General features: G+C 36.0%; 1 protein-coding gene across 5 annotated transcripts in view; it reads left to right on the top strand.

Moving 5' to 3' along the window:
* LOC135132107 (neo-calmodulin-like) overlaps positions 1-15,110 on the top strand; it is a 309,120-nt gene that overhangs the window by 262,862 nt on the left and 31,148 nt on the right. The window lies entirely within an intron of this gene.

Below are 15,110 nucleotides of genomic sequence, written 5' to 3'. Positions count from 1 at the left end.
GTCTTAACAACTTCATACGAATTTACTAGCGGGGACAGAGAAGTGAAGCTTTAATTAATTTTAAAAATGTTAAAACTAGTGTAACCTTTTCTTCTTTTCCATTATTAATTAGTAGCACGAGATCGTTCCCAACTATCATTTCTTGTTACCCGTGATTGACTATCAGCTTTTATTTATTAAAATTGCAGATTGTTGAATTACCTTACAAACAGATCTCAAACTGTCCCTCAAGGTAGCATCTTAACATCCATACGTTGCCATGACGATTAATATACATATTATGTAAAAAATAGTGACTAAGCTGCGGCATTTGTAAAACTAACTTAGAACCTTTTACAATTCGACCAGTTGAATATACAGTCTGCGTGTAAACCCCTGTGAAATTAAATTTTTGTGTATAGGTTCAAGATTGATACAAAAAAAAGTTAGCCCCACCCTTCCTAACCCATAACATTGTTATAAATGGTCATAACATTGATTTGTCAAATTGTGGAAAAAAAAATAGATGTATAGTGGTCCAACTCTGACTTCGTTTTTATGGCACTGCAATCTCAATTTCCGCAAGTATTAGGAACCCTATTGAAAATGTAAAGAACCGTGCCATAAATCATCTTAAAGGTTTACGGGCGCAATCGGCCCTGTGTAGTGTAGACAGTTGGTCCCTTCATGGTTTATAACCGCCGGAGTACTTGCGGCAGAGGCCTAATGTGGAACACTTAAGATCTTCACAATAGGATGCAGTCATAAAAACGAACCACCAATTGGAACACTATAACATTGGATTCAGAATTCAACTGTCAACAATATGATGTCAAAGAAACTTAAAGTTGTTATGTGAAATTGCGTATTTTTTATCAATTTAAGTACGTTTCTGATGATAGGAACATATAATTTAGGCAAAAAGAAACTACAGGAAGATTTACAGAAGGAACACAAGAAGAATGGGAAACAGTAAAAGAAAAATACTTATAAAGATATGCTTTGGACTAGAAAACTTGGAGAGTGACACTATGGGACAAAAACAAGAGCGAGATGGATACAAATCAGAAGCAAAGAAACCCTCAAGAACGCTAAACAAGACAGATGTTTAAAACCAAACAAAATAAAGTAGAATATTGATAAACGAAGAAGATATAAAAGAGCTGCAAAGAATACTTGTACGAAATATGAAATATTAAGAGAGTACGGAAAAAGATAAAGAACCGATCTAACAAACCAAATAAATTTGAAACAAAGGTGGTAATGGAAGCAATACAAAAGCAAAAATGAAATTGCGATCGTCAATAAAGTCGTAAACGAGAACTACAGCAAAGAATCAAGAAATTGGGGTCGCAATGCCAACAAATAAAATATAAAAAATTGGCCTAAGGTTACATAGACAGCAATCCTACATCTATAAAATGATAACGTTTTATTTTTTGTGATGACTTGTATAAATTAGAAAAATATAGTAACACCCTTTCGAATGTAAGAAAAAAAAGTTCCTTGAATGGTTCGAACGCGCGACCTTCGGTTATACCAGTATAAACAATTGGTTCAAGGTTACTTCAATAGAACTTCCCTCGCTTTTGAAGTACAGTCCAACAAATCCCGCTTCTTTGAAAAATTATGCAAAATTTTTGTTTTCTGATAACCTTCATACAGTAAAAACCAGTGGTGTAAATGACTTCTCGAACCCCCTGCGCTGCGAGGGTGCAAACTCCAACGAGGTAAAATATATTCAAAGCAAATAACCCATAGAAAACTTAACTTCGATTGTTTATGTTTATACATGGAAAGAATAGCAGCTAAAAATTTGTTTGATTTGAATAAGTTCTCTCCAAGTCTAGCTCTTTAAAAAAATTATAAAATTGGATTTTACGATTTTCGTTTTGTGATATCCACTGTAAAGTAAAAACCGGCGGTAGAAATAACACTACCGCAGCCTCTGCGCCGTATGGATAGTGTAAAATATATAACTAACGGGATAAAATGTCCTTCAGCACTAGGTAATAGCAATCTGAAGTGTCTATTTTTGTTTATACATCGAAAGAATGTCACGTAGAAATTAGTTTAATTTGAATGAGTTTGTCTTTCAAAACAGAGGACTAAAATTATGGATTAAACCCCAATCGAATGAAGGGGGTGACTGACTCGTTTTTAATTTGACCAATAAAAAGTTTATGATGACGTTATCATGGAAAATACTAGTCACAGCGCACTACCAATGTAAGAAAAAAAAAGGAAAGGGCTAAATCTGGCATGGAACCCACGACCACATGTGGCCGGTTCGCCGAGAAAGCCGCTAAACCACTAAGCCACGAGGACTTACAACGTTATTACACCCTGCAATTGTTTTTACGCAAAATTTGAACGTTTAGCGAAAAAACTGAAAGTGGATTCATATATTACTAGTATAGAACTATATTTTTGTAACTCATTTTAAAATACGATTTATTGAGATGACGTCATCAAATTGTTGGTGGGGATAATTAGCCAAATTTTGATTAGCATTTAACCATCTACAGGATATTTCTAACATACATACAAAATTTGACAACAATCGGTCCAGCAGTTTCGGAGATTACGTGTCTAACAGAAATAGATACAGACACCACACAGACATACAGACAGACAGACGGAAACGGGAGACTACTTTTTTCGTACTGTAGGAGTCATGAAACGTCTAGAAAACATAAAAGTGGCAATTCGTCCTATGGGCTCAACTACTGTACTTCCTTAGCTTACGCTCGAAAAGTAAAAATTAAAACTCAAGTCGGATTCATAAGCCACAAGTACAAGCGTATCCTATTCTATAAAATTTAAATGGCCCTTACAACAAAAATGTTGAAGGGACGTTATCAAATTGTTGGTGGGAATGGTTAGCTAAATTTGGTTATCGTTTAACTATGTACACAGTATTCCTAACAACCGTCTAAAATTTGACACCAATCGATTCGGTAGACGGATAGACGGAAACGCGATACCTACTTTTTCGTATTCTAGGGGTCGTGAAACATCGTGAAAACATGAAAGTAGCCATTCGTCGAGTGGATCTTATCTTATTATTCTTCTTTAGTGCATATTGAGGAAGTAAAGATGAAATATTAGGGAGTGCAACAGATAATAGAGCAAAAGAGGCACTAGAATCATAGATAAAAGAGGAATACAGAATCACGTTCTCCAAAAAGCAAATTAATTAAAGTACTCGTTAATATGAATAAATTAATAACTGAAGCATTTATAGACCTGGAAACGGCTTTCGATGGGACACCAAAACATGAAATATGGAAAAAAGAAGAGAGAAGGACTCAACATAATAACACGCAATGTTGAAGGTATTTCTACACACAAGAAATTGTTAGAATAAATACTGATATAGAATCGAAATAATTCGAAAATAGGGATGTAGAAAGCCCGATAGAGTATTAAGCCCTTAGTTATGCATATGCTTTTGCAGATGACCTAATGATAAGATTGATAGGGCCACCAGGGAGGTCAAAGGACGCCTTTCACCGGATTGTATTGTATTTCCTTTTCTTTGATTGCTGTTTTATTCGGTAAGTTCTGGCCTAGCAGGGAATAAAGACCGTATATTTCAAATTTTAACCGGCTTAATATTTAATTTCTTTGGCGACTGCTCATGAGAGAGATCCGTTCCGGTTAGAGTACCCCAGGTGTTCCCTCAATGGAGAGGGAAATGGCGCCCGAGCAACCGCACCCGTAGAAGGCGCCATCCTCTCTCAGAGACACCAGTCGATCCAAGGTGGGGCGGTTACGTACTCCACAAACCACAAACCCTCCATAAGATAGTAGTGAAACACCGTGGGTTTCGTCGCAAGCTCTACAATAAAATTTGGAAGTATAGAATCAGGAACTTAAAAAGCTAAAACTAAAAATAAATATGGAGAATATATAGAATAATTCGTTATGTGTCATACTTTGTTGACTTGTTTATATTTGGTCTGCCGTGGAATATCAGTTCACCCTTCTCCACCGATGATAGGAAGTGAAGACGAATGCATTGACCAAGGGCAAGGCTATGGCCATGTTTCTAGTGAATAATTCCAACACAAAACATTTCAGCAAGGACACAGTGATAGCCCAAACATCTCGCCAAAATGAACAAAAGTTAAAAAACCGCCAGGAATTCGAAATTTGGCCTTAAACTGTGATCACCGACAAAGTGGAAGCCTATGTTGTGTATTTTACTTTATGGTGAAATACGTTCAAGATTGGAAGTGCCCCTAAATCAAAGACAAAATATGGAGGACAAAAATTGTTTATTTCTTAATTTTGGAGAGGCGAAAACAGTTGTGAAATAAGACCAACTGTTAACGTGGATTTATTCCCCAACTGACAAATCCTCTCCCTCCTTTAACAATGGAATCAATGTAAATATCTCAGTGTCACAAATCTAAAAACATAAAAGAAAAGCGGAATTTGAATTAGAGAAACTGATAATATCCAAGTTATTACCATGGTGTGGCGGCAAATATAAATATGAACAAGACCAAAGTCTGTATCAGGATCGATGGCACTTATCCAGGAGAAAAAAGTCTCCTCAGTTTTCAGATTTACGTTGTGTTATGAGATTTTCGAACTACAACATATACTCACCCTCACGGTATAAGATTGTTATATAATTGATCGCATTGTAGCGGCACAATAACACATGGGTAAGCAGAGCAAAGATAAGTTGTCTTGTGGTGTAGCGGTTAGCATACCAGCCCGGATTGCTTGGAGACGTGGGTTCGAATCCCACCGAGGCACAACATTTTTCTCTGCTTTCCCACATTGGTGACCTCCGACAGGCAACGCGCACGCAACATCCTTCTGCCACCGCCCTGTGCCCGCTGTGTTCGGGGTCCGCAGCACCGCCAGGGTTCGAACAACGACCGTAAGAGTGGTAGGGGCGACGCCAGCATCTATCTCCTTCGCACCCCAGCACGACCGCGCGCTGTGTCGCTGGGGGGGGAGTACTGTAGCGGCACAATAACACATGGGTAAGCAGAGCAAAGATAAGTTGTCTTGTGGTGTAGCGGTTAGCATACCAGCCCGGATTGCTTGGAGACGTGGGTTCGAATCCCACCGAGGCACAACATTTTTCTCTGCTTTCCCACAGCATCATCCACTTTCTCGTGAGTTGTTGTACTTGTTCCTTAAGGTCATATGTATCGTAAGCGAAACAAAATTAAAAGGATTGATTTTTGATGGAAAGAATTTGCACGATGTTAAATTATGCCACACTCTATCAAAAATTTTAACCACAAAGAATGTATGCGATGTTAAATCGTCTATTATTTCAAGCTATTAATTAAATCAAAATTACGTCGTGGACCGAAACCTCTACATCACAATCATCACATACAAAAAACATGTGTTTAATACGAACAAAATCACAATAAGCTTGTGCCGGAAACCCTGCGCTCCGGAGCGACGCCGTCGAGAATAAAAGTTCGAATTCAAGCTGCTAAACTATTATTAAACCAGTGAGAGATTAACTAGATCTGAAACAGACTATTAAACCTGTAAAAAAACATTAAAACCCCCGTTTTTGTGAGTAAACGAGGATATTTATTATTAAGAGAATAATGTATGTTGAGTTACCTATTAGAAAGAGGCAAGTGGGTCATTTAAGCTGAGTCTGTGTAGTTGAATTTAATCGTTAAATACTTCGTCAAATAGAAATTGTTAAAAAATACCCATAATGGTATACAAAACAATAATATTTGGATGTGAAAGTTGGATAGTTAAAAAAATAACAAAAGTTCAAAATGCTAGCTATAGAGGTGAAACAACTAAGATAATTCGAAATCTGATAAACATGAAAGGGGAAAAATGAGTGCAGAGGATATGGTAGCCTCAATCAACACTGAACAGACCCCAAAATAGATATTTCTGTCTCAAGTGCTCCTAAATCATCTCAGACTTCGAAAAAGAAACGATTTTGGTTAGTTTCTATTTTCTGGACCCCATATCTATGAAAGTATTTGTCAAAATCTAGGCAAGTGTTGATTTTAACTTCTCAAAGACCCTACGGGCACAAGAATCTCCAACGAAACAACCAAATCAAACAATACAATTTTTAAATTTGAATATCGAAACCAATTAATTACACAAAACTTGAAGCCTTCATGAGGATAATAACCCATTTACTACACAAGTGCCAAAAAAATAATTTTTCGTAACAGTACTTGTTTATTAATATTTGTCGTATATTACTATCAAATTTTTTCACGTTTTTGTTTCCAACCAAAAAATCGAAATGAATTCGTTCGTTAAAAAATTTCTCTTCAACAACAATACAACTCCATGGTCATTAGTAAATCAATGTAAATGAATTCTGTCAAAAATTTTGTTGTTAATGTATAGTTTTTCAGGAAAAAATTGTCTATCGCGAGTTGACGAGACGTCTTTGACGCACTCAAATGGCTTTTTAACTCGGTCAGCGCCTCGTCAAAACTGCTCTCGCCCACTGAACGCGTTAAAATTATTGCCATTATAAATCACCCAATTTTTAGGCGCATTTTTTATAATAAACTTTTTGCGTCTACCTGAGGTGCTTTTGCCCACACCCCTCTGACAATCCGTGATTTTCTGGAACGACAGCAATTTCTTGGCGCTTTTAACGCCGACGTTAATAAAGAACCAAGACCAACGTCAACAATTAACTCTAATTTCTCCTTATTAAGAGCACCTTCTCGTCTCACAATAGCGAGCACCGCGTGTACTTACTGCCATTTTCATCACTTCCACTGCGACTAATTTAAAACACACCATAAAGTGTTTGTTTAAATTTTATTACGGTATAAACAGCGATAAAAAGGAGTAATTTATCTTGACGATACGGTTTTTTAAGTTTGCACTGTTTCCCCGTTGCCATCGATCATCTAAGGTCAAACACTTTGTCCCGTAAATATTTTCACGTCTATTTTTAATTTTGGCGAATGTTTATGTTTGGTGGTAATTAAAAAATAAGATGTCATGCCCTCCACATTTGTTTGGTTCGGGAAGACCTATTTCAAGCGCAGCGGCAGCGTATTTTTAGTTTCACCAACCCTCGGGACAGCGATTTCCTGTTGTAGTGACGAATTTCAAGCGAAAAATTCTGCGTGGATGATTAACCCACCCACAGCGACTCCGGCTATAAATAAACTGTCCACAATGAGCAGAAAAATTCAAAACAAACAGATTAAAAGTAGGAGGCGCCGCTTTGATGGCCTGTAAATAAGCAAACCCATAAAAAGATGTTTTTATTCGATAAATAAAATCGCTGCTGTTCGGAAATAACACTACAGATGAGATTTTAAAGTGATTGGCCGACATTTTTCTCGTGATAAAAATCAAGCAGAGACGGAAACGGAAAATCAAGGAAAAAGAAAACGGCCAAAACAGCTTTTTCAAAAACTGGGGGGAAACCCAAGAAGATTAAAGAAAACGCATAAATTTACCAACAAAATAAGAATAATGTGTGAAGTTGGCCATCGACCGATTTGATAATGCGGGATTTTGGCGTGCGGCAAAGTATTTTATTTTTATTGTTACAAGCGTGCGATAAAATCGTTTGTTATGACATTTGGTACATTCTCCTGTAAAGCATAATTTTTATGAAGACGTCATCAACTTTCCGGAAAGGATCTAATTTTCTTTATATTAAAAATATTAAAATGTGTATTAAAAAACGGTTAGTTGTTAATCCACTAGCAAGGAAACTCGTTACATGAAGATGAGGTCGTCAATTTTTGCGCAGAAGTATAAATTTCCTGCTTAGTTTGTTTATACATTTAAATCTTATTTATGCCAATTCGAATATTGATTAGAAACTTTTGAACCTGGTTGTCCGCTCTCACCTACGGATCTCTTAAATTAGACAAAAAGCAGATACACGGTTTCAAGAAATATGTGCAAAAAATAATAGTTTAACAATCTTTTAACTCTAGATGAACCTTTGTTCTGAATACGCTGTCAAAACAAGCTTTAACTCAACACTGTGATCTAACACTAACCGACTCGATAAATTTAGATTTCTCAAAATTTCTTTCACTTAGCTATAAATTATAAACAAACACGAATAAACATATTAGTGCGACTAGTAAAGCGATTTTTTGTTCTACGGATTGTATTTATTTTTATCACTATAATAATACCAATAACTAAAAGCAATTCAATTCGTCCAAGTATCTAGAATTCGTTACGTATAAGTAAAATAAAAAACTTGGTTAAGCTGATCGGTGTAAAAATAATAATTAGAGTTAATGTGATCTTATTTTTAAAATGGAAGGCTATAACTTTACATAAAACGCTTAACTTGCTTTATCACCAGAAAAAATATCTAATAAACTACAGAATGGCATATTCTCAGAACGTTATTTTTGTATCGACTAAAATTTCATTGCTCTGTGAAGATAAACACGGTTATAATAACGGTGTAAACAGACCCAGTGGCAGGTAGTCCCCTACCAGGGACGTACTTTTCAGTAGGCCTCAATCCTCTGAAATACAACACCTATTCATATTTTCACGTCCTAAATTTTTGTTCACAGCTCGCAGGCCATAAAATTGAATTTTGCGTTTTCAGCATTTTGTGTAATTTCATAATTAACATGAATTGTATGGGACATGATGAAATGACCTCTACATTGAAATCATTGAAATCTCCTATTTTATATCATATTTTTGGTCCTGGTTATGTTCTTCCCAATTCTTATGAATTTTGTTTTATCTTCATTGAGTTCTAGTCCTCGTTTCTTCCCTTCTCCAACAATTTCTTTTAATATTTCCTTCAATATTCTTCTATTCTTCGCCGTTATTATGATATCCGTATACGCTACTAACTGTTCTCTTGACCTTAATGTTCCTTTATTTATCTTCCTCAGGACGTATTCTAACCCCTCTCTGTCTCACCCCTTGGTTGATCCCAATTTCTTCCGTTTCTTCTTTTTGTGTTTTAATTGTCACTATTTTTCTTTTTATAGTCATGTGTATTATGTTTCTTAAATTTGTATTTACCCCGGTGTTTTAACGCTTCCAATAATTCCTTTCGTTTGATTGAGTCAAAGGTAATGTTTAAAATCTGTAAAAAGTATTTCTAAATTTATTTTATATTCGTTCGTTTTCCCTAAAATTTGTTTAACTATACATCGTCCACAGTACTTTCTTTTTGTAAATCCATATTGATGTCAGTGGCGGCTCGTAACCTTTTGAAGTGGGGGTGGCTGTCCCTAAAATGTTTCACTAAAATTTTACCGTCGTGACACAGAGGACGATTTTTTATTAAATACTTATTCAACCGAATTCATTATTTTTATTTAAAATCAAACAATTTCACTGGCGTGTAAACAAAACGGCTAAATGAGCCATGATTTGGTCTCCGCTAACATCTTTAGGTGTAAGTTTTGATACATTTTATACAAGTGGAACGAGATAAAAAAATTAGTTTAATTAAATTTTCGGATAAATTTTTGAATATTGAAAATTGCTATTTTGCTATGTCCAGTGTGTTGGTGACGTTGTAATTTAGGGGGGGGGGAGGGGGGGGCACGTGATGTTGTGCCCTCTTTATTGATTTAATCAGGAACTACAAAACCGAATGCTTTGAAATCTTGGTAGAGTTTCGATCAAAATGTATTTCCTCAACATTGATGACTTCACCCTAAAGTTTTGCTGAATAAATTCTATCTAAGATGTACAAAATATGATGAGTTTGTACTTGTGATTTATCATTCCATTAATATTTTTTGAAGTTGCGTATACAGGGTGACTCAAAAAATTATCGAGCGAGGGAAGTCCTGTTGAAACGACTTTCGACCAATTTTTTTTGTATCTTTTTATTTTTGTCGAATGTTTATGTTTGGTGGTAATTAAAAAATAAGATGTCATGCCCTCCACATTTGTTTTTTTTATTTTTGCTTCATTTGATGTTACGACCCTATATGATCTGACGTCTTTCATTATCCATTGTTTTCTTTTTGTGATTAGCACAAAATTATTCTAGATACGGTTTTTTAGTCTGAGAATATTCATTGATTTTGTGTAATTTTGGGTCTTCATATTTGTTGTTGCTGCTAAATTACATAGTCTTTGTCCATTATTATGTGGCGACACAATAATACGTGGTAGTAAGCGAGGAAAGATAAGCTCCTCCGTAGTCTAGTGGTAAGGGCACCCGCCCGGCAAGCGGTAAACGTGCAGTTCGATTCCCACCGAAGAAGCAACATTTTTCTTCACTTTTTGGTTCTCTATCATTGTGGTATGCATTTCTACCTACCTTTAGTCTTTTTTTCTTCCTCCCTTATTTCCGTCACTTATCATACGCTGTAGTATTTCCATTTTTTTGTTTCTCTTAGTTCTACAAGGATTGGTCTTATACTATTACCATTTTTCCCTATTCTTCTTATTTATGAAATTTCCTCCTGTACGTTCATCTGTACTTCTAGCCCATCCAGTATTCCTTTCAGTTTGCTTTTTATTTGCATATCGTTTTCATTTGTCACTTCTTGGATTCCTTGTATTATTAGATTTTCTTTCTTATCAACCTTTCTATGTGCTCTAAGTTTTTCTATACCTGCCGTATTTATCCAAAACAACCTTTTGGAGGTGGTCCAAATATGTTTTGGGGGGGATTTTGCTACGATGGTCGCTGCATCGAAGATCCATAAATGCCGAATACTACTTAGAACACATTATTCAAGGTCATGTTATACCGTTTGCATCATTTATAGGCGACAATTCCATTTTCATGCAGGGCAATTCTCGGCCGCATATGCTGGATAAGTTTTGGACTGCTTGATGAGGTTGATATTCAACTAATGGACTCGCCATTTAGAAGCCCATACTTAAATCCAGTTGAGCATCTCTGGGATTAATTACAAAAACTGCTCGAAAGTTATTTCGACAGTTGCATATTCTCAGTATATAGTATAGTTAACTTCAACTGTTTGTTTATATTTGGTGAGAATTGAACTATTAGCACGTTCATATAACAAGCATCAGCGGCGGCATTTGTGTTAAAAGAAAAGAAAATTTATTGATTTGATCTCATCAAAACAGAGGGGTGGACTGATTAATTGATTAATACATCCCGCATATTTTGGTAAGTAGTGGTTACAAGTATTATGAGAATTTAGTTTTACAATTTCGAAGTTAAATTATTGTATAAAGACTAGTTGGTCACCCATCTAAGTTTTGACTCAGGGTAGAGTTGCTTAACTAGTATGATCTTTACACCAGGACACTGACCAGCACCGTACCGCACCCCTATAAATCTAACATATTATTACGTGGGTTTAAAAAATCCTTGCAAAGAAAAATAACTTTATTTTTCTGACAAGAGAGTACAATTTCAAATCTTATTAAATTTTTCTTTTTTTTTATTTTCATGGATATCTTGTAACACTGTCCTTCCCTTAATTATCGACGTCCTCGTCGTGTTTACTATAATACCACAACCGATCGCTATGAACTACTTTAGGTCTTCCCTGTCCTCTTTGAATACGGTAGACCACATCATTCAAGCATTTTTTTACTTCGTACGGCCCTTCCCCGTTTCTTTGAAGTTTAGGACTCCTTCCCCTACGTCTATGTGGATTGTATAACCACACCTTATCACCTTTATATTTAGGACAATCTGCTCTAAAATCATATCTAGCTTTCATGCGGTCGCTGGTTAATTGTATTTCATTCCTCGCTAACTCATGGACCTCCCGAAGGTTTCTCTGCAAATTGCTGACCCATCCTGAGCTGATATGACTATTTACATTAGGGGAACCGCCAAGGACCAAATCTAGAGGAAGACGCAGTTCCCGGCCCATCATCATTTTGGCCGGAGTGTACTGTGTAGTTACGTGAAGGGCCGTCCTATATGCCAGCAAACCCAGTTGAATTTTTTGATCCCAATTTTTCTGATCTTCATTGACGAATTTCAAGAGATAGTCTAGAAGTGTTCTGTTAAAACGTTCCAACATACCATCAGATTGGGGGTGTAAAGGAGTCGTTCTTGTTTTATTAATACCCATAATCTTCATTGTTTCGCGAAATACTTCGGATTCGAAGTTTCTCCCTTGATATGAATGAAGCTCCATGGGAACACCAAACCGTGAGAACACATGGTCAACGAACACCTCTGCGATGGTTTCAGCCTCTTGATTTGGTACAGGCATTACTTTTGGCCATTTTGTAAAATAATCCATTAAAACAATAAGAAATTTGTTTCCGCGCTCGGTGACAGGCAGAGGACCCAAAATATCTACTGCTACTCTTTCAAATAGGGACCCGACATTAAATTGTTGCATTCTGGCTTGATTGCGAATACTTGGTCCTTTTCGAGAATTGCAAACGTCACATGTTCTACAATAATCTTCCACATTTTCTCAACATCCTACCCAATAAAATCGATCCTTAACTTTTCTTAAAGTTTTAGTTACGCCCAAGTGTCCACCGTAATCGGTGCTATGTAACTGCTTGATAAGTTCGACTTGTAGGACGAAAGGTACCACAAATTTCTCTTAATTTCCCTACCATTCGGGTTCTCGCATGAACGATACGGTACACTCTCCTTAACCATCAAGGAGTCCCATTGCGCCAAATATGCTTTCACTAGTGGACTCATGTTCGATACCTCCTAAAAGGACGGCTTGTAATTACTATTTTACATTCTATAATTAACTTTAAAGACGGATATTCGAATCGAGCTTTTCTAAAGCCTTCAAACGATAATTCTTTTTCATTAAGTTCAAATTGTACAATTTTTGTAACACTTACTTGGACATCATGTTTTTCTTCTTTATTGCAGTGTTTACAAGTTCCCTCACAAGGTCTTCTCGATAGAGAGTCTGCATTAATATGACTTTTTCCACGACGATGACTGGTGTCTCGATCCACCGTTTTCCTTACAAAAAAACTTTTACATTGAGAACGTATATGGCCTTTTTTCCACACCCCCAACAACAAATTACATTGCTTGGAGAATCTTGAATCAAACGTTGAATATTGGCAGCCTTTACCTCATATTCCTCTTCAGCTTCAACCGTTCTAATTATCTTAGTCAACCGAGTCGCCTTTATTGCAGCTTCAATGTCAAGCGCCTTGACCAAGGCATCTTGCAAAGTCCGAGGACTGGATAATCGCACAATCTTCTGAACTTCAATATCCTCTATACCCTCTACGAATTGTTTTGATGCGACTAATTCTTGCGTTTCCAGTGGGGAGTTTACAAAAACTTTTTTTGCTAACGTCTGAACTTCATACGCGTACGACGTAAGATCTTCGTTTAGACTCTGTATTCTATTTCGAAGTTGACCATACAAAAGTTCAGCTAAATGGGCATCACCAAATCTCAGTTTTAGTGCTGATGTGAGCTTCTCATAATTCAGTCGATCTTCCTGCGGCAAATTCTGCAATACATTTACAGCTGAATTCCTTAACATTGCCGCCAGTACATTAACCTTCTCTGAATTGTTCCACCCATTTAGGTCGGCTATGATATTGAACTGAGTGAAATATTCTTCCCACGAAGCCTTACCATCATATGGATTTGATTTAATAATGATTTTATTGCTCGCGTTCGTTGACATTGTCAACGGATTGATAGATGTGTCAACCATTCTCAAAGCTTCGAGTTTTTTATTAAATTCTGCTTCAACAGTAATTAATTTATGGTCTAACTTTGAAATTTCCTCTGTAAGACGTTCATTTAATACGGCCATTCTTTGTTCACAAACTTTAACCAGTTCTTCGCTCTGCACCCTAATGTTGTCTTCCAAAAGATTCTCCATCTTAATATTAATTTCAACCTTAAGAACTTCTAAATTGTTCCTCATTTCTGTCATCAGTTCTTCCTTATTTTGACTCGTATCTTCTTGAATCTTGAATTTGTTGAATTCCGAAAAAACTGCCACTTATTGAAGCTTTTACTGTCAGTAAAATGGTCTCATTTAGCTTAGTTTCTGGCAATGAAAATTGCATATTTGTAGATATTGTCCTTACATTATTATCTTTAAAGTTTGAAAGCTATTATTAAGACTTAAATTAATATTCTGCGCAGGCGTCCACTAATTGCTCGGTTTGTTTGGTGTGGACTTGGCGTGAATAAGCAAGTATAATTAATTGTTTAGTTCATCAAGACGGACAATAAAGTGATATAAATGCGAGTAGCGTAACAACAATTTTTTTAAATATTCGGCTACATAGTATGAGTATGTTCGTAAAGCTGGAGGCAAATTCAAGTGAAAACTTAGTAAATTTGGTAAATCGCATTCAGATATATTTGCATGTAGTGAGTCAGGGTACATCATACACTAATAACTAGTTTTGGAGATAATTTCAGTCAAATTAATAAAGATTAATCATTTTGTATCACTGTGTAATTTTTATAGTTCGTGAAACTACTCATTTTTAATGGGAAGTAAATACGCAAACCTGATTTTCATTTCTTTGTTAAAGTTATTAGGGAAATTTAATCGGTGCGAATACACGTGCTAGAGACCGATACAGACGAATATATATATTTAACAAGTCAACAGAGATTTCATTAAAACTTTTACTGCGACAGACAAACCCTTCAACAAAGGAATTTTAGAGACGTGATAATGATCCCGAAGTAAGTAACATATGTGTAACAAAAACCACACTATTACGCAAAAGTGAATGAAATGGGCTGTCAACGCAGAATCTCATTTGTCTAAGACAAAATACACGAACTTTCTGGTAGTTTACACATACCAAATTTCATTCGCCGACATCACCCGTGAAAAGTTAACTAACAGGAGATGATCTTAAGACAAGACACCGTAGGCTAACTAAATGTGGAAAGTTATGGCTTCAGTTTTTGCCTGTGTTTCTAGATAACAGTATTTTTTTGGAAACTTTGCGGAACATAAATTGTTTTGTTACAGCGTTCGTTTCTCGCTGCCTATATCCAATCTTGAGCGAATATTTTTTTATGAAATATACTGTAAATTGGGCACATCGTTCGCAAAGTTTTTCTATCCAGAATAGTTATATACACATATTTGTTTGTTTTAATCTATACCCTTAACATGTCAACATGTCAACATTAAAAGCTGTGTGGGTTGTAAATCTAATTAAAAGAGAATTATTTTCAAATTAAATGTTTAAACATATTTACGATA

This window comes from Zophobas morio, unplaced genomic scaffold (genome assembly GCF_036711695.1).
Source record: "Zophobas morio isolate AGI-343-1 ecotype UQ-CSIRO unplaced genomic scaffold, CSIRO_AGI_Zmor_V1 ptg000021l, whole genome shotgun sequence".
NCBI classification, from domain to species: Eukaryota; Metazoa; Arthropoda; class Insecta; order Coleoptera; family Tenebrionidae; genus Zophobas; species Zophobas morio.
Note: the sequence above shows the minus strand (reverse complement) of the source record. Positions and strands in the feature narration are given on the sequence as shown.